At 48.0% G+C, this 22,676-nt stretch overlaps 1 protein-coding gene and 1 long non-coding RNA gene across 3 annotated transcripts in view; one reads left to right on the top strand and one right to left on the bottom strand.

Moving 5' to 3' along the window:
• The window catches only part of BABAM2 (BRISC and BRCA1 A complex member 2), a 431,603-nt gene that overhangs the window by 56,418 nt on the left and 352,509 nt on the right, over positions 1–22,676 (bottom strand). The window lies entirely within an intron of this gene.
• On the top strand, positions 14,129–15,038 carry LOC102157709 (uncharacterized). The gene is made up of 2 exons (XR_298258.4): positions 14,129–14,245; positions 14,767–15,038. It is a non-coding gene; the product is annotated as an uncharacterized LOC102157709 (long non-coding RNA).

Raw genomic sequence — 22,676 nt, forward strand, 5'->3', positions numbered from 1 at the left:
ACCTTCTTCCTGACCCCTGACCAATACTCTCTGGGATGGAATTCTCTTTGTTTCTAAAAGCCCAACGGTTCACTTTAGGTATATTATTAATTGGTGGCATGGAAAAACAGGTTTGATTCTTCAATGTTCAACCTGCTAAGTCATCATCGCACTTAGCTCATGGAAAAATTAACTAGAAGCTGTAAGAGGCACCAAGATGGATCTGGAGGAGAGGTATGGGAACCAGAGGGCTAGTGCAGTGCTTTTACCAGGAGGTGTCTTTCTGTTTTTTTGCTTTTTAGGGCTGCACTTGCGGCACATGGAGGTTTCCAGGCTAGGGGTCTAACCAGAGCTGTAGCTGCCGGCCTACACCACAGCCACAGCAACGCCGGATCCAGGCTGCATCTGCAACCTACACCACAGCTCATGGCAAAGCCGGATCCTTAACCCACTGAGCGAGGCCAGGGATCAAATCCGCAACCTCATGGTTCCTAGTCGGATTCGATTCTGCTGCACCGCGAGGGGAACTCCTGGGAGGTGTCATTTTTACATGTGTACACACACACACACACACACACACACACACACACACACACACCTCTATCTAAATACACATGTGTATAAATACTCGGTTTAAAGAGCAGGGCAGTTTAAGACTTGTACAAAAGAGAAGAAAGAGTTGTTTGTCTGAAACTCCAGGAAAAGTCACCTTTTGGCACAGCACATTGACTAACCTATGGAGTTTTCACTATTTAAACATTGGTTATGATTGGGTATGAGAGTGAGAGCAAATGCATTATTATAAGCCAAATAAGAAAAGAGCATGTGAGGCTGTACCCTCATCTGCAGTGCCTCCGAGTTGCCCTCTCTGACTAACCCTGTGCTCAGGGCAGGGGATTTCAAGATGAAGCAAAAATGAACTCTGCCCTAAAGGGCTCATCACTGGGGAAAGTCAGTGAACAAAAGAATCACACTACGGTATGAGAAGTCCTTAAACGGGAGGATGCATAAAACGTACCGGGTTCCGAGGAAGAGACACTGCCTAGCTACTACTCAGGCTCTGTTTTTTTCCCTCTCTGTTTCATAATGTGCCATTTTTCTTTAGAAAATACAAAGTGGGTAGTGAGACCAAGGGCCCTGCTGATGTGTATCACTGCCGAATTGTCCTGAGGTTTCCGGCTGACTAACCTTCATGACAAGGTTACTTTGTCCCCAAGCTGCCTATTCACCTGCATATGGCAGAGAAAGCAGAGTGCAGACACCATGCTGGCTCCATGGCTCCCCGGGGGCCGCTCGGGGCAGGCCACTGAGTGGCACCTGCTGATGGGGCACTCTCTTCCATGTTTTGCTCACAAGGGGCCCGATTCTATGGCCGAGAAATACGGTGCGGTTGGATCGGTTGTGCTGGCCACCGGGATGGCAGGACCAGAGCAGGGTGACAGGCTACTGGGCCTCGTCTAAGGAGCGGGGTGCTCCCGTGTCAGGGCCACGGGTAGAAGCGGATATGCTGCAGGGCTAGTTCTGTGTTCATGTCCAATCTGAAAAAGCTGGTACGGATAAAATTCCAGACCGACCAAAGAAAATAAAACGGAATGACTGCAAAAGCAATCGTGCTCGGATGCCACAGCAACGGCAAATTGCTATAAACGTCTCTAAATGTTTCCTCTCACGAGCTGCATGCTGCTTCGCCGTCAGGTCATAAGCTGCAGCCTGTGCTTTTGAGCCTCCGGTCACGGTTGCCGAGAGATGTGCCGGATGCGTTTTCGAACCTGGGACAGTCCAGGCCTCCAGCGTAGCTCTCCTGGAACATGTGTGCTTATGGAGGTGGCCTCCTGGACAAGCTGACCGCCAAGGAACTGTGGCTCCCTGAGTGTCTGGCAGATTGGCAGACAGGGTCAAGGTCACCACGGCTTTCCCTGCTGCTCGGCTGCCTTCCTACCCCCTGCCCCTGGGTAGACCCTCGCACACCGCTTTTCTCAGCCAGCATCTCCCAAGCCAACCAGTCTCTTATCCTCATTTAAAAAAAAATGCATTTTCCTGACTCTTCCTAGTGTCCTCTGTCACTCTGGGTCCTCCTAGACTGGACAGACACCCAGTCTCCACCAGACCTTGGTCACCTCTGCTTCTACTTCAAGAGTAGCCTTCTCACTTTCTTCCCAGAATGTTCCTGCCACAGCTATGTCTCAGGTGAAACTCCCCTTCCTTTCCTGCCCACTCAGCCTGGTCCCCAGGAAAAGCACCCCCAGCTGAAGCGCCTACCTTTTGCCTAGAGCACGGCTGTGGATCCTCTCTGCTGTCATCTACCCGACTCCTGGTGACAAGCTAAGGAACTCGAGCACGTCTACACATGCGTCATGACCTCCTCCCCACTCTGGTTTCTGCAACCGTCCAGGGTAACATCAGCATCTACGAGGGCGACCTACCCGGCGCCCACTTTCCCGTAGCCACACCCCCAAACCTTCTCATCATCTATTCGTGCTCAGCTGCAAAAGAAAAACTTGTACAAGACTACTCTCGGACCACGACTGAAAAATGCATTGAGTTGGAGACATTTTTCAGTGCTGGCTACACTCCAGGCACTGGTAGGTGCTGGTGATACAGAGATGAATTAACTCGCAGGTGCTGTGCCAGCTCTGAGCACGATCCAAAACTTTCTCTTTCAAAGCCTTAACCTCCTGCCTGACATTTTCACTTAGGAGATAATCCTGCATGCAATTTCTTAGAGAAAATGGACACTCAAGGCCAAAATCACCTCCATGTCCCGGCTCTTCCTCCTTCCCCCTCGTCACCATCTGCATCCTCTCCGCCTGGCTCAGAGGAGGCAGAGGTCCTTCTGGTCCAAAGCGCTTTCCCCGACCTGTGTTCCAGGTTCCACGCTCTCAAGCCAACTCCAGGATTTTGCTCTTTCTGTGAGTTCTCTTTTCCTTCTGAGTTGCGACCTCTGGTCCCTTCGCATCATGCGGAAGAATCTCTTCCCATCAACTCCCCCTCTTGACCCCCTACTAGCCACCTCCCATCCCCCCAGGGTTTAAGTCTTGAACACCACAGAAATCGTCTTCTTCATTGTCAATTAATTCTGTGACGTGCCCGCCCTGGCTTCCCCGTACTCTAACGCAGGGATGTTTCTTTCGCTGCTTTTCTCACTCCGAGAAAAGCAGCGAAAGAAACGGTCTAGGCACCAAGACCATTAAGGACCAAAGCAAATGCTTCTACTCTCAACACTCTTGCCACCCCTGCCTTCCTGGTGGCCCTCTCTCCTGGTTCTCTCTGCTGCTTCTTCACCTCCACCCGAGTCCCCCGACCGCCAGCAGCTGCCACCTTCCCCAGAGCTGTTGTCAGTGCTCTCAGGCTATAGACTCAGCTTGAAGCGGTTCCCTGGTCCTGCGGGACGTGGCTCCCACATCTGCATCAACGAGGACGGCTCTTCCTAAGCTTCCGTCCCACACTTTTGGCTTCTTATGAACACCTCCACCTGGTTACCACCTCAACGCCTCCCCCTCAATATACTCAAACTCAGTACCCCACCCACTCACCCACCCCCGTCGTTAATTCTTGAGTTTCCACTCAGCGATCACAGCCGTCTGCGAGTCTCCCCGACTTCCTAAATCTGAGTTCATGAAGGCCTGCTGATGCCACCTCTGGAGGAGTCCTAGAATTTGTCCTTTCCTCTCCCTCCCTAATCCCACTGTGCCCCATTTTATCTGGCCTGGACTGGTTACCCCCCGCAGTTGCCCCATCCGCAGCGTCTTCGCCCTTGAATCCCATCAGACCGAGAGCATAAGTGAGATCGTGTCCCATCTGTGGTTAGAATCCTTGCTGGGCTCTTCCTCACCAGGACCTACCCTGAGCCCCTGCCACACAAAGCTCTTCCTTGTCGGGCACATTACTCTTCTGCCTCATCTCCCACTCCTCCCTGGACTCACATACCCTAAACGTGCAACTGGATGAATTAGTCCCAGTTTTCTGGGACTAATTTATCCGTCCACCAGCACACGACTCTCTCTGGGACATGCTTCCCGTGTCAGCTCCGTAGCATATTTCTACTAGCCCTTAAAGACCCAGCGCTACGACGTTTCTGCAAAACCCCGCAGACTGGGTTTTATGCACCTGTATTAGAGCATTTTCCACGCAGATGTTGTATTAATGTATCTGCCTATCTGCGCCCTGCAGCCCCCCAGACTGTAAACTCCCTGGTCTGCTCAGTCCATGGCAGATGCTCAAGTGTTTGCTTAGTTGATTCGGACAGACACAGGGCTTTTCCCTTTGACAACAAGACCAAGTTTTTAACCTCTGCATGCCCTGGCGTTCTTGGTAACAGTGCTACAGTTAGAGCAGGTGAGGATGAAACAGTTTCAGAAGTAAGTGCCAAGTGACAGAAGTGGTTAAAAGTGACTGTCTCCAAGTGGCTTGGGGCAGAGCACTTTCACTTTTCATTGAAGGCCTTTCTGGAGTATTTGCTTCTGTGGCCGTGTTCATGTTTCTTCAATAAAAGTAAAAAATATAGGGAGTTCCCACTGTGGTGCAGTGGGTTAAGAACCTGGTGTTGCTGCAGCTATGGGGTAGGTCAGAGCTGCAGCTTGGATTTGATCTCTGGCCTGGGAACTTCCTTATGCCATGAGTGTGGCCAATAAATAAATAAATGAATAAGAAGTAATAGATGTAAAATACTTTATTGGTTATGAAAAATCCATTGATATGTCTACCAAATGCAAAAGACCATTTTCCATATGTTTGAAAGGACAGGTCACGTGCCGAGGGCTTAGCTCTGGACAGGCTGCATAATGAGCATGTGCCAATGACCAGGGGGCAAGCCTAGCGTTAGGCTGCCCTCGAGGGTCACCTGGGCATCAGAGCCCTGCTTGTGAGAACAAAGCAGCAGCCCCGCAGAGAGAGTATCGCATCTGCTTCACCAAGTCTGCTTATATACAGCGATAACTCTGTGTGTTCACGCACGTGGGTATGCTGTGTTTGTGTGTATGGCTTTTTAGAAAACATGCAAAAATACTTTCAGGAAAAGAGGATTTTATTTCTCTCACTCCCTGACATGGGTACAGTGTGGAGGGGAACAAGCCTTTGAAGGTTATGTCTCCCAGTTTATGAAAACTACATATACATATACATTTTTTTAGGGCCAAATCTGGAGCATATGGACGTTCCCAGGCCAGGGGTTGAACTGGAGCTGCAGCTCCGGCCCACATCACAGCCACGGCCACGTGGGATCTGAGTTGCATCTGCGACCTACATGGCCTCATGGAGACCGTGTCAGGTTCTAAACCCTCTGGGCCACAGGAACTCCCGAAAACTAGAATTTTAATGTTAGGCTGAAGATTTGCACACACGCGCACACACACACATTTGCTTAAAGGACGTGGCCTGAGTGCCGCTTAGCTTCGTGCAGCAAGGGTGAAGCTGAGATTTCTACTGAGGACCGAACACGCGGAGCAGAGACCCTGACATCAAGAAGGCGGTGCTGCCGTGGACAGCAGCAGACCGAATGGGCACATACCAGCCAGCACGGCTCCCACACAGAGTCTGGCGAAGGCCAGAGGGGAAGGTCGATCAATCTGGGCTAAAAGCATCCAACGGCTGTGTGGGAGAAGGACCTATTTTGCTTCGGTATGTAATTTCCTCAGGCCTTAACGACCAAAGTGTACCAGCACTGAATTCCCAAAAGGGAGCTGAGTCATGGGTACCTCGGTGCTGCGTCTGCAATCTCAAGTGGGTGACTCACGTCTGTAAAATTCGGAGAGAAAGTACCAACCGACCCGTTGCTTAGTCATCCCGTGCATGGATGCTGAGTTCATGAGCTCTGTAAACTATAATGAGCCATCTAGCCTTTTACCATCGCTTTATTCTTTTCTAAACAGTACAAATTACATCTCTAAAAATAACTTCATCTATGCAAGTGAGTCACTTCGACCTGACAAGCTTCCACAAGCTACCCAGCTAAATGGTAATATTTACTTGTAAAGGTACAAATCTTACTGTATATTAGCCTCCTTTTTTTTCCCCCCCATTTTGAATTTGGTGGACTTGGGAAAGGGAGGAGGGTGTCATCAAATGTTTGAAGGAAAATATGCTTTATTCCTAACCTCTGACATGGGCAGGGGTCGGGGCTGAGGCTGGGGGGTGGGCGAAGGAATCCTTTGAAAGCTCTTTCTAACACCTTATGAAAACTAGAATTTCCGTGTTTTGAGTTGAAGATTAATGAAAGATTCTGAACTTTTCTTTTAAGTAAAGAGTGATGATTGGCCGTTGCCGGAGAAATAGCAGTAATTTCATTTACTCTAAAATCCTGACCTGTGAATTTACGACATTTTGGACAAAAGACCAGGCACGCTAATAAATGCATGTGCATGAAACATTAATCTTTACTGTGCCAGGAGCCAGTTCCCTTACCACGCCCTGGATTCTCCAGCCACACAATGAAGCTTTGGTGCCCCACCCGTTTGCTGGGTAGCTGTCCAACCCCCAGGCCTGCCTGTTGGCCTTTGGTTTGTTTGTTTGCCTTTCCCGGCCTGGCACTGCCAGCTCTCAGCAGCCCCGGCCCAGGCCTGTCCCAGTTTGGCAATGCGCACAGGGAATTCGACCTGAGGCAGGAGCAGGTTACCTGCAAGGAGCTTATAGCTTCATAAATTCAGCAGCACTATTGAAATAGCAAAGCACTGTGAACCTACACTCTGGCCGAATCAGAGAAGACAGGAAGAGTTTCTCATCAGTGTTTGGTCAGGAATGGAATTACTAAGACCTCTCTAGGCCTAGAACGTTTTCAGGGCTGTTTCAGCTTCTCCTTTAAGAGGTGAGATCACTTGACCTCAATCAGATGGCCACGTGATCAATCTCCCCCAGGGCACAGGGTGCTGGAGAAAAGAAAGATCCCTGGCCTATCTGCAAATTCCCCAGGAAATGCCCTATAAAGCCCACTGCATGGGTCTAACTGGGCTGAGGCTAAATCACATTGAATCCTTCCATCTCCTGTTCATCTGACTTGTCCCAAGGAGGTCACCTAGAGTCACCTGGTCTCTGCTCTTCACCCCAGGGAGCAGCTGTCCCCTGTGGTGGCACCTACTGCATGCAGCCCGTTGGGTCTGGTCCTGTCTATAAGATCTTCACTAATTCAGCTTCGGCCCTGGGCGCCTGCTGTGGCCTGAGCACTGCCCCCAGGAGCTGTCCCTCATCTACACCCGCTGTGGGCTCTACCTCACTCTGGCTCCCCTCCAGGAGTCATTCCCACACGTTTGCTGTTCCTCAACCTCCTTAAGCCTCTCCTCTTTCATCACTTGCAAACGGTGGTGGAGACATTGACCTCTCAGGGTGCGATGCTACAAAGACACCTGTAAATCAGAATGCGTTATGGAGTGTGCTCTGACCACTGGGTTGCTGGGCTCCTACTGAGCGCCTGTGGAGCCCTGTGCATAATAATAACAACATAATTGAAAGATAACTTAGCTGTAGTTGTCCTGGACCCAGGCAAGCAAATTAATCAGAATAATGAAGCAAACATGCATGACAATTAAAGAACCATTCTGTAGAATCTCTGTTAAAGTCTCCTAATTGTGTTATTCAGACTGAGACGGAGGTGATCAGCTTAGAGAGAAAACTGGAGCTAGGTTTTAAGAAATGGTGCAAGAGGAGTTCCCCTCGTGGCGCAGCGGAATCGAATCCGACTAGGAACCATGAGGTTGCGGGTTCGATCCCTGGCCTCGCTCATTGGGTTAAGGATCCAGCGTTGCCGTGAGCTGTGGTGTAGATCACAGACACGGCTTGGATTGGGCGTTGCTGTGGGCTGTGGTGTAGGCTGGCAGCTGTGGCTCTGATTGGACCCCTAGCCTGGGAACCTCCATATGCCATGGGTGCAGGCCTACAAAAGAAAAGCCAAAAGAAATGGGGCAAGAAATATACGGGGGCGGGGGGGGGGAATGGAAGCAGGGGGGGCGGGTCGAAGAGACAGCAAAGAGGCCAAAGCTGAGTGAGAGCGAAAGCCTGGTGTGCAGGAGAGGCCAGTGGGCACTTCTGCGCGGAAGAGAAACACAATGCAAGTGGCATTTAATACAATTAATCAGGCGGCAGGGCTCAGAAGCGACAAACCAACCAGCTGGCCCTGAGATGATCCTGGAGTGGGGTGACTGGCTATAAACCCGGGCGGGCAGAGGCATGGGAGTGGATATATATCGCCTGCATTTCTGGAGCGCAGGACGGGTTCCCAGCGGCTCCCAGGTGATTTAATCTTCACAGCCCCCCTGTGAAGCAGGCAGGATAAGCAGCAACATCATTTCAGAGATGAGGAAACAGACTCAGGGCCAGTACGCGGTGAGGCTAGGAACTCAACCCAGGTTTTCTGACTGTGGGTGAGAATTCTTTCTACTACGCGGGCGGTTCTCAAGACTAGCAATGCATCGGACCTACCTATGCGGCTATTTTTAAAATACACAAGGTCAGCAATCCACTCCCCACTCACTGCCCTTTCTGGATTACTAGAGGCAGGTGGGAGGGGAGCGAGGCAGGGAGGGAGGGGTTCAAGGGGTCAGACGTTTTCAAGGCTTCGAGGGCTGAAACCCGGTGCGGCCCAAGTAGATGAAGGGGGTAAAAAAAGAGGAGAAATGACACTCCATTCCAAGGTTTGGAGGCTCCGTTTCAGGAGTCGGGTCCATGCCAGGCACAGCAGAAGAGGCTCAGTCCAGGGAATCTGGGAAAAGCCATCTTCTAGCCTGGGATGCTGTGTCCGCCCCCTGGGTCTGTCTTAGCTCCTCTCCTTTATCTTCACCAGCCAGAGTAAAAGTTCTGCATTCTTCCAGAAGACTGGCTGAGAGCAGGGGCTGTGAAGAGGGCCTCGGGTGCTGGCGGCCTTCCCGCGCTCCCAGCCTCCTGATGCGCTCTCATCACCCCACGCGCCACTTCAGCCCCGTCAGTCCCCAGCTCACACGGCGTCTTTGAACGTCCTCCAGTTCCACAGATCTCCAGGGGTCCCGACCCCCTGTGGGCGTTCTCGATCTCACAGACCTCCCTGCTAGACAACTTGAACCTGCCGGCATCGCCATCTCAGCACCACCTGTATTTCCCACCAGGAAGAGGCTTAGTGACTATTTGTTGACGTTATGTGGTAACCATGGAATCCGGACCAAACTGAATCAACTGTCCAGTTCTCAGCTTTTTGCTCTACCCCCATCCCCCTTTGGAGCCAACAGAAACTTCTCGCAAGCTTCACTCACACCAGGGCCTGAATCCTAGGGATGGCCCACACATGCTTTCCCCTTATTTTGAGCCTTTGTTCGAGCAATAGGTCCCCCCCACCCCCCACCCCCTGCCACCCCACCACCCTGCAACCTTTTACTATATGGGATTCATCTTCCACTCTATTTCCCTGTCTGGGGCTACACATTTTAAAAGATTTTGCCTTCGCAACCATTTCCCCCCGAAATATCCACATTACTACACCAAACAGACACAATTCCAAATCGAAGCAAAAAACCTTGATATTTCATTTCAGCTTGTACAGCTTCATCATAGAAAAGTATGTGATTCCTATTAGGCTTTTTGAATTATAGCTCTGAACATGGACTTCCACTGCTGCTTCTGTGAATAAACTGGTCTAAATACTAGACAGGACCTCTTATCTCCTGTTTATCATGCCATACCCGACCTGCACGGCGGACTCTGAAAACCTCTTGGATGCTTTCCCCAAAGAATTCTCCCAATTTTCTACCAGCTAACATAACTCCCCCTTCTCCTCCCCTCTTTAAAGGTCTTGGTACCCATTGTATCTCGACTTTCTACAAACACGCCAACCGAAACTCAATACCCTTGACAGCAGAAACCACCTCTAATATCTGCCATGTGCCTAGAACTAGAGGAGCAATCCTTTGAAATTATTAAACGTTACTGATTAGCATATGTTCCTTATGCTCAGCATAATTACTAAGCTTGAGCACACATCTATGAAACTTGAACATCAATTTTAAACTTGCCATTTTCAAACGGATGAGGTAGAGTACCATATTATCTTGTATAGATAACCTTCATGGCTGGCCCTTTCCCTTTTAACTAATCTCTCCCTGTAGGATGGATGTGGTGGTGATACTTGCTTTCTGTATGTATTGGAAATCTCTTCCAATATTATGGGATTGCTTCACTGTCTACACGACATTACGGACCTTGGTGTAGAGAGCATGGACTTTTACCGTACTGCAAAAACAATCTACAGATGCAACGCGGTTCCTATCGAAATCTCAAAGGCATTCTTCACAGAAAAAAATATAAAAGTACTAAAATGCATGTGAAACTGTCAAAGACCCCAAATAGCCAAAGCAATCTTGAGCCAGAAGAACAGAGCTGGAGGTATCATACGTCCAGATTAAAAAACATACAACAAAGCTACAGGAATCAAAACGGTTCAGTACTGGCATAAAAACAGACAGACTCACAGACCAATGGAGCAGAATAGAGAGCCCAGAAATAAATCTACACCTTTCAGTCAACTGACCTTTGACAAGATTACCAAGAACACAAAATAGAGAAATGACAATCTCTTCAATAAATGATGCCCAGAAAACTGGATAGCCACATGCAGAGGAATGAAACTGGACACTTAGCTCACACCTTATAAAATCAACTCTCAATGGATTGAAGATTGAACATAAGACCCATAACTATAAAACTACTGGAGGAAAACATAGAGGAAAGGTTTCTTTGCATTGGTCTAAATAAAGATTTTTTGGATATAATACCAAAAGCACAGAAACAAAAGCACAAATAGACAAAATGGGATTGCATCAAACCTAAATGTTACTGCACAGCAATGGAAACAATCAACAGAGTGAAAAGGTAATCTATGGAATGGAAGAAAATATTTGCAAACCACATATCTGATAAGGGGTTAATATCCAAAATATTTACAAAACTCATACTCAATTAGCAAAAAACCAAAGAACCCAATCAAAATCAGGTAAAGGGCTTAAACAGACATTGCTCAAAAGTAGACATCCCAATGGCCAAGAGGTGCTCAACACCACTCATCATCAGAATGAGCTATCACTTCACACTGTTAGAATGGCTCTTAGCAAAAGGACAAAAGATAAAAATGTAACCACAACGAGCTATCACTTCACACTGTTAGAATGGCTCTTAGCAAAAGGACAAAAGATAAAAAATGTAAATGTGGAGAAAAGGGAACTATTGGTGAGAATGTACATCGGTTTAGTAATTATGAAAGCTCATACAGATTTTCCTCAAAAAATGAAAATAGAACCACCATATAAGCCAGCCATCTCACTTCTGAGTAGACATCCAAGGAAATGAAATCAGTATCTTGAAGAGATATCTGTTTTCCCAAATTCACTGGACCATTATTCACAATAGCCAAGATACGAAAACAACCCACGTGTCCACCGATGGATGAATGGATTAAGAAAATACATATACAATGGAATATTACGCTGCCTTAAAAAAGAAGGAAATCTTATCATTTGTGATACAGTGGCTAAACTTGGAGGATATCGTGTTAGTGAAATTAAGTCAGACACAGAAAGGCAAACACTGCATGATCCCACTTATATGTGGAAACTGCGGCGGAAGAGGAAACTGGGGAGATGCTGGTCCAAGGGTACCAAGTTTCAGTGACACAAGATGAGTCAGTTCTGGAGAGCCAATATGCAGCTTGATGCCTACAGTGAACAACACTGTACTGGATGCTTGACGTCTGCTAAGAGGCAGATCTTAGAGGCTATCACCAAACACAAAGATAAAACAAGGGGGGAAAAAAAGGTGACTGTGTAAGATGATGGATATGCTAATTAGCTTGGTTGTGGTGAGTATTTCACAGGCTATACATATAGCAAAACATCAAGTTGTAGATCTTAAATATACCTTAAACGTAGATAAGAGCATTTATTTGTTGATTATACCTCAAGAAAGCTGAAAAAAAAAAAAAGAAAAAAAAGGGTGGCATGGATACTTAGGAGCCTGGTTTCTGTCACAGCACCCTGACAGCTTGATCTCTCAAAATGTCTTTCTTTGAACAAAAACACCAGGAACTATTTGAAGACTGGGGCTGAGTCACGTCACTGCAGCTGGAAGCAAAGTCGTGCCCGTGAGGGCCCGTGTTGTGAGGGGAGGAGATTACTTGGTTCCCTGCCTGCCTGGGTGGGCGAGACCTTGAGGGAACAATCTCCCAGATGCAGCAGGAAGTGCCCCTGATGGCAGGCGGTGGATCGGGTCCAGCTCGAGGCCCAACCAAATCAAACACACCTCCCCACCTTGCATTGGCAAAAATCTCTTCCATGTGGATGAGAGGTGAAAGACTAAGACGCTGGGCCTGGGTTCTTTTGAAGAATTCCATACATGAGAAGCAGCTGCCTCCTTTAATCTCAAACACTACCAGACAAGTAAAGCATTCCACTGAGATTTAGCTGTGGGTTCCTGGACGGCTATCTTCCAAATCGGGAAAACCAAATCAGATGCTCCACATCCTTTTCTGTCTCCCAGGCTCTGGAACATAAACCTAAACCTGTCTGTGTCAAGCGTTCAGGGTCCGTGTCCTCCCCCCGCCCCCCCGCCGCATCACTGATGCCTGCATCAGGGAAACAGGGCAAGACCAGATCATTAAGGGAGTCAAGAAATAATAGCCTTACATCACTGGGTGAGTAAGATGAGACAAGGCACGAATTTAAAACATTCGAGACCTGATTTAAACCACTCTTTAGGAGTTCCGTCGTGGCTCAGGGGGTTAAGTATCCCTGAGGATGCCAATTCCATCCCTGGCCTCACTCAGTGGGTTAAGGATCCGGCATTGCTGCAAGCTGTGGCTTAAGTCGCAGATGCGGCTTGGATCTGGCCTTGCTGTGGCTGTGGCTCTGGCCGGCAGCTGCAGCTCTGATGCAACCCCTAGCCTGGGAAGTTGCATATGCCACGAGTGTGGCCCGAAAAAGACAAAAAAAAAAAAAACAAACCCAAAACTATTCTGCATTTAAAACCTCTGGGATCTCAGGCACATACCTAAACCTCTCGGCTTCCTACCTTTCCATTTCGAGGACTGCGATGATGATTTTGATCTGGCGGGACTGTTGTAAGGATTATTCCAGACAATGCACATGAAGCATCCGGCTCAGTGACTGTCTCACAAGTGAGTGTTCCATGAACGACAACTCTGACTGTGATCTGGACGGAGAGCCCAGATACGCTCTGCCACAGAATTAGCAGAAGGTGTCCACAGACAGAAGGAATAATCCTGCCTTCTGGGTGAACAGCAGGTTGACTCCGGGTTCAGGATTGAGAAGATGAAGGTGGTATCTGGTTTAGGTACAATCCAATCCATGACCAATAACAGCAGTGGCCGAAACCCTCTCCAAAGCCCACCAAGGGGCGGCACAGCTGCCGGATACCAGCACCCGAGGGGTTTGTTTCTAGATCTGGCCCTTTCTTAGGAGACCATTTGAATATAATTTTCTGGAACATAGGATATACAGATGATTTTCTAATTTTAAGTTCCTTGAGGGATGGCCCATAGCTTAGCTGTGTAACCGAAGCAGTGCCTGGTCCAAGACGGAGGTTCAAAAATGAATTTTTAATTGAATTAGAAGAGTGGATTTAACCCTGTTTTTCAGGGCAGAGTAAAGGAAAACAGCACATGTGCTAGAAACAATGCCAAGGCAATATTCCTTCCAGCATTTTCATAATATGTGTATTAGCCAAGTCCTGCTAGGTACTATTAGTCAAGTACTGTCAGAGCCTCCGATGTGGTCTTCAGTGTAAAAAAAAAAAAAAAAAAAAAAAAAAAACAACAAAAAAAAACCGACAAGAGGAATAAAACCCCAAATAGCTCAAGATTATTATTATTTTTTTTAAATAGCCCAGGTTTGTTTTTTAATCTCTCTGCAGCCCATGTTGATATCGGTGGCCTCCCTTTTTATGGGCGCTGAGGCCATAAACCTTCGAGAAGAGAGATAAGCCAGGCACCTTGTTAAACAAAATCCCCACCAACACGACAAACATTCAAACAGGAGTGGCCTGCTTTTATCTCGTCGCCACCCAGTTTTGACGGAGTCTGTTTCCCTTTTACAAAGGGTTTGCTGTCTGAGAAGTGAACATGTTACCCAGGAGACCAAAAGGCACTCCCCAGGGAGGCATTTCCCAAAGGAGTTGTGCTGTCCAGTCCAGATGCGTGCGGCTGCTGCACTGACTCTCCAGGCTGCTGGAAAGCGCCTCGATTTTTATCTATGGTGGGACAGATCGGGGTTTTTGATAACCTCAGTCTGTTTCCCTGAAGACGTGGGTAGGTATCCATGTGCTGACTCATTCTGGGTGCAGAGAGCACAGAATCCCCTCTGGAGGGTGGTGACGGCAGAGGCTGAAACTTGGGAGGAGGAGCGGGGGGAAGGGGAGGGGAGGAGGGGGGAAGGACGGGAAATGGAGAAAACAGCCACCCCGAGAGCTGGACTGACTATTTACAAGACAGTTTGCCAGCTGCCAGAGAAGAGATGGATCCTGGCTGGTGACTGTGGCCGTGCTGCCTCTTATAGGTCTGTGGCTTTACGACCAAGAAGACCTGAGGCGTCTAGGACATCTTTTGGTTGCCCTGGAAGCTGGGCCTGGACCTGCGGTGATAACTGCAGAGCAGTTACTCCGGTTGGTCACAAGCCCCGGCTTTTGTTTGCTGCATGCTGGATTTAGTTGCATCTTTGTAGGTCTGAGAATGGGAGGGTTTTTAGGAAAGTCGGATACACAGAGCTTATATCTCTGTATCCCCTTTTCGGGGAAAGGGTCACAGGAGAGCTATGCTGAATTTCTCTGCAGGGAACAACCCCCGTAGGAGCCATTAGATCACAGGACACACGAAGAGTAAGAAGATGCATGCACACGGCAGAGCCAGCCAGGATTCTGACCAGAGCCCGGGGGGCTGATCAAAACCATCAGGCCAGCAACGCAAGACCTCAGGTGGACCCAAGACCCCAAATGAGTCACTTTCACAGCATCAGGAACATCGATATGAGTCACCTTTTCAAGTGATGGGTCTGTTCTTTGTCACATTCCCAGAACTAATAAAGATTTATTTGTATTACTACTAACGATAGGGTGCCATTTCATTTTTAAAATTCCTAGGAAGTATCTGATACATGTCAAAGAATACGTGCAATACACATTTACCATAGTGAGAAAACAGCATGTGCATGAATCCACACTCCCGCTCGCAGCAAAGACACAAGCTCTGGGCTGAAGCCACCTGTATGCTCCCTCCCCCTCCACTCAATCTCCCTGCCTCTCTCCCGAGAGATAACAACTAGCCCCCCTCTAATATGCCTGTTCATTCCTTTGTTTTCTCAAAATATGCTTTTAACACCCATTTCTGTATCCCTAAATAATATATTGGCTGGTTCTCCTTAAGCCTTTTTTTTTTTTTTTTTTTTTTTTTTGCTTTTCAGGGCCTCACTCGTGGCATATGGAGGTTTCCAGGCTCGGGGGTCTACTTGGAGCTACAGCTGCTGGCCTACACCACAGCTCACAGCAATGCTGGATCCTTAACCCACTGAGCAAGGCCAGGGATGGAACCTGCAACCTCCTGGTTTCCTAGTTGGATTCATTTCTCCTGTGCCATGACGGGAACTCCTTGTTCTTAAGCTTTTTATAGACAAATTCTATCACACAGTATGTCTCCTGTGATTTGCTTTTTCCAGTCACCACTGGGTTTCTCAGATTTCATCTTTATTGTGTGCAGATAGAGTTTTGTCATTTACACAGCTGTATAATATTCCACTGGGCGAGTGTAACACTTTATTAATCCACTCTCCCATCAGTGAGCACTTCCTCTGCCATTAGTTTTCAGCATAACTCATGAGGCCACATGACAGTTCTTGTACACGTCCTCCTCAAACGCATCCCCTCCTGGGCAGAGCCCAGCCAATTTCCCAGCCTTCCTATGGTGAGGTGGAACCAAATGACTGAATTCTGATCCACAGACTGTGGGTGGGAGGGATAAATGCTACTCTGAGACCTGGCCCCCACAACCCTTGCTGGGCTGGCCTGAAGCGGAAGATGCAGTGGGAGATGCTGAGTCCACAGGGGATGGTGGAGCCACTGAACAGCAGAAGCCGAGTCCCCGGATGCCCTCCCCACCAAGCCCTGGTGACCAGCCGTGAAATGACACCCCGGAAAAGTCAATCTTTACTGCCAGCCGCAGAGACCGAGGGCTAGTTGCTCCATCTGTTAGGCTTTCCTGCCTCATACAACCTCCTGTGAAACACAGGAGCGTGAGCGTAAGAAGGGGTCAGGCCTGGGCTGGGGGCGAGGGGGGAAGGGGGGGCGTGGCTAGAAAGCGGCACCGGGATCCTGGTGGTGATGGGGGGGGGCCCTGCCTCTTGGTGGTGTCACCGTTGACATCCTGGGTGCTGACATTGTGCTACGGCTGCTGGAGGTGTGCCACCACTGGAGGGAAGTGCACCAAGGGCCCCCAGGCTCCCTCGGAGTTACCTGTCACACTCACGTGGAAATACACAATGACCTCAAAGGGAAACGTTTTTTAAAAGCTACGAAAGACTGTACGGTAAATATGGAGACGTAGTAACGAAAGGAGGAAGGCAGTTTCCCCCTTATTTTTGGAAAACCGAAAAGTAAAGTGATATTCGGTATGGAGCCTGGCCCTTCAATCCAGGTGTGTGACCCAAAGCACACTCTTTGCCCTTGGTGAAAAACAAGGACACTACTTGCCCTAAAACGTCAAGGGTTTGGGGAAATTCAAATTACATGCCATGGGAGTTCCCACTGTGGCTCAGTGGAAATGAACCTGACTTGTACCCATGAGGATGTGGGTTTGATCCCTGGCTCTGCTCAGTGGGTTAAGGATCTGGCGTTGCCATGAGCTGGGGTGTGGGTCACAGATGAGGGTCAGATCTGGCGTGGCTGTGGCTGTGGCTGTGGTGTAGGCCGGCAGCTACAGCTGATTTGACCCCTAGTCTGGGAACTTTCATATGTTGCACCTGCAGTCCTAAAAAAAAAAAAAAAAAAAAAATACTTTGAAATACTGAAATGTTTTATACGGGATATTGGAAGAGGCATTTCTAATAACAACTTGGGGATGACAATGCATAGTGCAAATCCCACCTACATGTGCAAGAGCTGGAAAGCTGCAGCTCTGGGCCTTGGTGTTAACTCAGCAACCAGGACTAAGGGGACTTCTGGAACTGCGCACCCGTGGCAACAAGATGCTTGCTCCAGGTGTAGACAGAGTGTGAAATACGCTACTTCTCATGTAAGAACGGAAAAAAAAAAAAAAGAATATATCCTTTTATTTATTTTAGTCATATGAAGAAACTCTGCAAGCCTGAATAAAAAACTAAAAAAAGTGACAAGAAGAGGAACAGGATGGCTTGAGCAGGGGTGAGGGCAAGACTTTGCGAAGTGCGTATTTTTTTTTTTTTAACCACGAGGTTATAATGCCTATTCAAACAATGAAACAAAAAATGTAAAGAACATTCTTCAGGAGGGTGCCTATAGTCTGCGTATGTGTGAGTTACTTCTGCTGTTCTCGAAGCCTTAGTTCCAGGAGTTTGGAGTTTGCTGTGTTATCGCTGGGGCGTGTATTTGTGTGTGAGCGTGTGCTGTTAGTACTAGTCTGCATATACCAGAGAATTCTGGAAAAGGTCCTACCTCTTCCCTGTCTCCCCACATTGGAAACACCCAGGAGTTCTGGGGCGGGGGATCCACTGGAGTGGCTACCTCTGCTTTTCAATTTTCTGCCCCTCAGCTGATTATTATATTTAAGAATAATAATAGATAGAATTGTATTATCATTTTTTATGAGGAAACTGAGGCTGACCTCACTCACTTTACCAGACAAAATGAGACTAGAAATAGAAGCTGAGGTCTTGACTCCCACTTCTGCACTCTAACCACTAGTCGGGACCTCCTCGGGTCTTTTCGTTTGTTTGTTTGCTTTTTTTTTAGGGCTGCACCTGCAGCATATGGAGGTTCCCAGGCTAGGGGTCCAATCAGAGCTTCAGCTGCTGGCCTACGCCAGAGCCACAGCCATGTGGGATCCGAGCCATGTCTGTGACCTACACCACAGCTCACGGCAACGCCAGATCCTTAACCCACTGGGCGGGGCTAGGGATCGAACCCTCATCCTCAGGGACACTAGTCAGGTTTGTTGCCGCAGAGCCACAACGGGAACGCCCTCCTCGGGTCTTCAGTGGCTTAAGGCATGAATGCTCTCTGGGTACCAAAGTTAAACCTGGGCTGTTTCAAAGGACTTTCTAGTTGTTACAAGAATTAAATTTGAAAAGCTGAGATCAAGGAGCAATTTTTTTTTTTTTCTGATCGGGTTGCTTTTCTGCAGCCCCCATGATCTCTGGAATAATGGAAACAATGACTGCTGTTGGCATAAACGGTCTTGGAACACGAGAGGGGACAATCTCTTTGTTTACTCTCTGTGGACTCTGCTGAGCCCGCAATCCCGGGCTGTTCACCTCACAGAACGGGTCTTTTGAAGTCTCCGGTCCTCTTGGTTGGAGGCCAACTGCGCATGTGTTCATCTTCTTATAAATAAGGGTTCCAGCCCTGTCCCATCGAAATGGGTTTCACCTTCTCCCTGACTGACTGCGATGGAACAGTTTGAACAGAAGGCGTGGCCCACTTCAGTCTTCCAGCATCCGACAAAGGCCATGCCATTCGGACGGAGATGCTTCGCTGAGACTCCGATTCAGTTCTGAGGTCTCCACCAAACAAGAGCTGAAGGGTACACTTTGCAAATCCTTTTAATTTGTCTGACTTAGGAGACAGTTGACAAGACACATGAGGTTTCCAAGCTATGCCCAAAAGGAAAAAAAAAAAAAAAAAAAAAAAAAAAGAGAAAGAAAAAAAAAAGAAATACGAGCACAGCCAAAGAGATATTAAAAAAAAAGAAGTGTTCGCTGGGAAAAATCACAGGGCATCTGAGTAGACTGTGAGTTCTTTTGGAAAATGAACATGTCCCATGCAGCCCCATAACTTTAGTATTCAGATGGTGTTTGTCACAAAGAATATGCTTAAATGTTCACGGACTTAAGCGCAGCTGTCACCTGGGAGGACATAAAAAGACAAGCCCCATTTCGACAAATGTTAAGGCCTATTAAGCTAAATAAGACCCTATGTCTAACCTGAGAGACTAACTGGAAAAACGCACAGAACTAAATTTGTATCTTTTTTTTTTGGTTTGTTTTGGCTGCGCCCGCGGCATACAGAAGTTCCTGAGCCAGAGCTCAAATTTGCTCCACAGTGGTGACAACTGGATCCTTAACCCTCTGAGCCACCAGGGAACTCCTAAATTTGTATCTTTCTTAGGAAACAACCTGAGTGGAGACAATGGTTTAGGTCAGAGATCGCCGGGTGCCTGGGTTCCCTGATCTCAATCCCATGAGTCGATCCAGTTTTGTAATTATCTTCACTAGGTTCACCTGTATGCAAAGTTTGCTGATTGCTGGCAAGTACTGTGGTTTCCCTGGAGACACGAAATCCTTAATCCACCTTTTCAACACTCCCGAGAGTTCAAAGGAGTCACGGTACAAAGAGACAGATTCATCGTTGGGAGCATCAGAAGTAACACTGGGAAAAGGAACTCACTGACAGAAAAGAACTAAGACCTAGAACTCCTACCCATTGTGTACACTGGGGCTGGGTCTCTCCTGACCATACACCTCCCTAGGGTCTGTCAATTGTTGTAGAAGAGGCAATAGAGTGTTATATTGTGTACACAGTGTTATGTGGTGTACTCACTGGGCTTCCCAGCCTCTTTGGAATCAGAGCCTGTACTCAGAAAGGGCTACGATTGTATGCAACAATGGGAAAAATGTGTGAGGCTGGCAGAGGTCACTGACAAGGGGTGCAGCTTCTCCAAGGACTAAAATGATCAGGAGAGTTCCCTTCGTGGCTTGGGGGTTAATGAATCTGACTAGGATCCATGAGGATGCACGTTCGATCCCTGGCCTCCCTCAGTGAGTTAAGAATCCAGCGTGGCTGTGGCATAGGCAGGCAGCTGCAGCTTGGATTCGACCCCTAGCCTGGGAACTTACATATGCCGTGGGTGTGGCCCTAAAAAGCAAAAAAATAAAATAAAATAAAATAATAAAATAAAATGATCAGGAGCCTCTCTGCCATCTATCTCCAACCCAGCAGGGTGTCCCAGCTATGGGACTTCTGGCAGGTTACTTTATTTCTAGATGCTTTCGTTTCCTTTTCTATAGAGTGGGGGATAGCCAGCCTTAGAAGGCTATGGAGAGAACGCTATGGAATTAGGAATGCAAAGTACTTAGGATAGTTCTTTGCCCCAAAGGTGCATAACAATGTTAAACGGCATGATTTATCATAACGATGGCATTATCAGCATCTTCATCACCTGTCACTAGAGGTCCCGTCTCATCTTAGTAACCTTTGATTGGGAATGAATTAAAGAAAGACATACGAGGTCGCCTGAGAGTGAAGCAGTGTCAATAAGAGGCCTGTGGATCAATGAATTGTTTTTTCGCTTGCTCATTTCTTAAATTGTGGGGAAACATACAGCCTGCCATTGTGACCCCTTTTCAGTGGCACTGAGCACACTTGCACTGTTGGGCAAAGGTGGCCACATCCATCTCCAGGACTCTTCTCTTTCCACACTGAAACTCTGCCGCTGTTAAACAACTCTCCGTTCCCCAGACCCCCGTAACCTCTACTCTGCTTCCCCACTCTGTGACTTTGATTGCTCCAGGTTCCTCATAGAAGTGAAATCACAGCGTATGTGTCCTTTTATTTATTTATTTAAATTTGCTGGCCACGCCCAGGGCCTGCAGAAGTTCCCAGGCCAGGGATCGAACCCAAGCCACAGTAGTGACAACACCAGATCCTTTAACTGCTGGGCCACCAAGGGACTCTGGTATTTGTGCTTTTGATTGTGTTCTGACATCCCCTTCGCCCTCACCTATCTGAAGACAAGGTTTAAATTTAGCCAAGGGTCATCTGAGTCCAGAAGTCACTCCCCACAGCCTCTTTCAGTACGTAGACCAGGCCACGTCAAGATCTTAGACCACCTCGGTGGGAGGACAAGTCCCCATCAAGGCTGCAAGTTCCAAACCCCAACCCCATTTTAGTGTGAAGTATGACCTTTGTTAAGGGTGCAGTCAGGCCAAATCGCTCTGGGGTTTCTAGCTTGGGGTAGACTCAGCTCAGGCTGAGGAAAGCCTCTACCACACAGCTGTTCTATGCAGATGCCCACACATGCATTCCTCACCTGGATATCCAGTGCTTCATAAAACTCCACATATCCCAGACTGGACTCAACATTCCCAAATCTGCTCCTCCTCCCATAACCCCTGCTTCAAACGGTGGTATCATCAGCTCTCTAGGTGCCTATGGAAGAACCCCAGGAACCATCCTGCTTCTTCTTGGTCTTTCATTGGGATCAATTACTAAGTTTTGCCAGTTTTAGCTCCAAAACATTTCTTTCTTTCTTTTTTTTTTTTTTTTTTTTTTTTTGGTCTTTTTGCCTTTTCTAGGGCCGCTCCCATGACATATGGAGGTTCCCAGGCTAGGGGGTCGAATCAGAGCTGCAGCCGCTGGCCTACACCACAGCCACAGCAACGCGGGATCCGACCTGCGTCTGTGACCTACACCACAGCTCACGGCAACGCCAGATCCTTAACCCACTGAGCAAGGAACGGGATCAAATCCACAACCCCATGGTTCCTAGTCGGATTCGTTAACCACTGAGCCACGATGGGAATTCCCAAAATATTTCTTGAAATATCTTTTTCCCCTTCCTCCTAGTATGACTGCTCTAGATCAGGTCTAATCTTTTGCCTAAACGATCTTTTCAGGTTTTCTGGTTCATATTCCAAATCATCTTCTACATAATCTCATTTTTCAAAAAAAGCAAATATATGCCCCTTCTCTACTGAGCAGTCTTCAGTAACTTCTTGCTGTCCTCAGAACAGAGTCCATATGTGTCAGCCTGGCATGCCCTGCTCTCTGAACCCTGGGCTCTGGCAGACTCTATCGAGCGTGACCTCGGACACTCCCCAGGATCCGTTAGATACTAGAGAAATTCTAAACCACTCCCAGCTCCTCGTGTACCAGCTGCCTTCCCTCCGTGCCTCAGCTTCTGCTGCCTCTCTGAAATGCTTTTCAGTCCTCCTGTCCTACAGGGCTGGATGCCCCTTCTCAGCACTCCCGCAACATCTGGTGTCTCCTGCATTTTTTTGTTTTGTTTTGTTTTGTTTGCCATTTCTTGGGCCGCTCCCTCCGCATATGGAGGTTCCCCAGGCTAGGGGTCGAATTGAGTTATAGCTGCCGGCCTGTGCCACAGCCACAGCAACAGGGGATCTGAGCCGCGTCTGCAACCTACACCACAGCTCACAGCAACGCGGGATCGTTAACCCACTGAGCAAGGCCAGGGATTGAACCCGCAACCTCATGGTTCCTAGTCAGATTCGTTAACTACTGCGCCATGACAGGAACTCCTCTCCTGCATTTTAAACGTTTCAGGGCTGCTTTTATCTATTTATCTTCCTCACTAGGCTGAGCTATTCCTAAACAGAGTACATTCATCCTGGTATCACTAGAGTCTCAAAAATGCCCGAACTAAAAGCAGGTGTTCAATACATGGTGAATAAAGGACTAAATCAACAAATGGGTATAACCATTGCATTGGAAGGGAGAAAGGGAGGGAGGAAGGAAGAAAGAAGGAAGGAAGGTAGAGAGGA

The sequence above is a fragment of the Sus scrofa genome, chromosome 3, assembly GCF_054392235.1.
Source record: "Sus scrofa isolate SSC_HxYL_T2T_F1_AM1 chromosome 3, Sscrofa_HxYL_maternal_Yorkshire_Landrace_v2.0, whole genome shotgun sequence".
NCBI lineage: Eukaryota > Metazoa > Chordata > Mammalia > Artiodactyla > Suidae > Sus > Sus scrofa.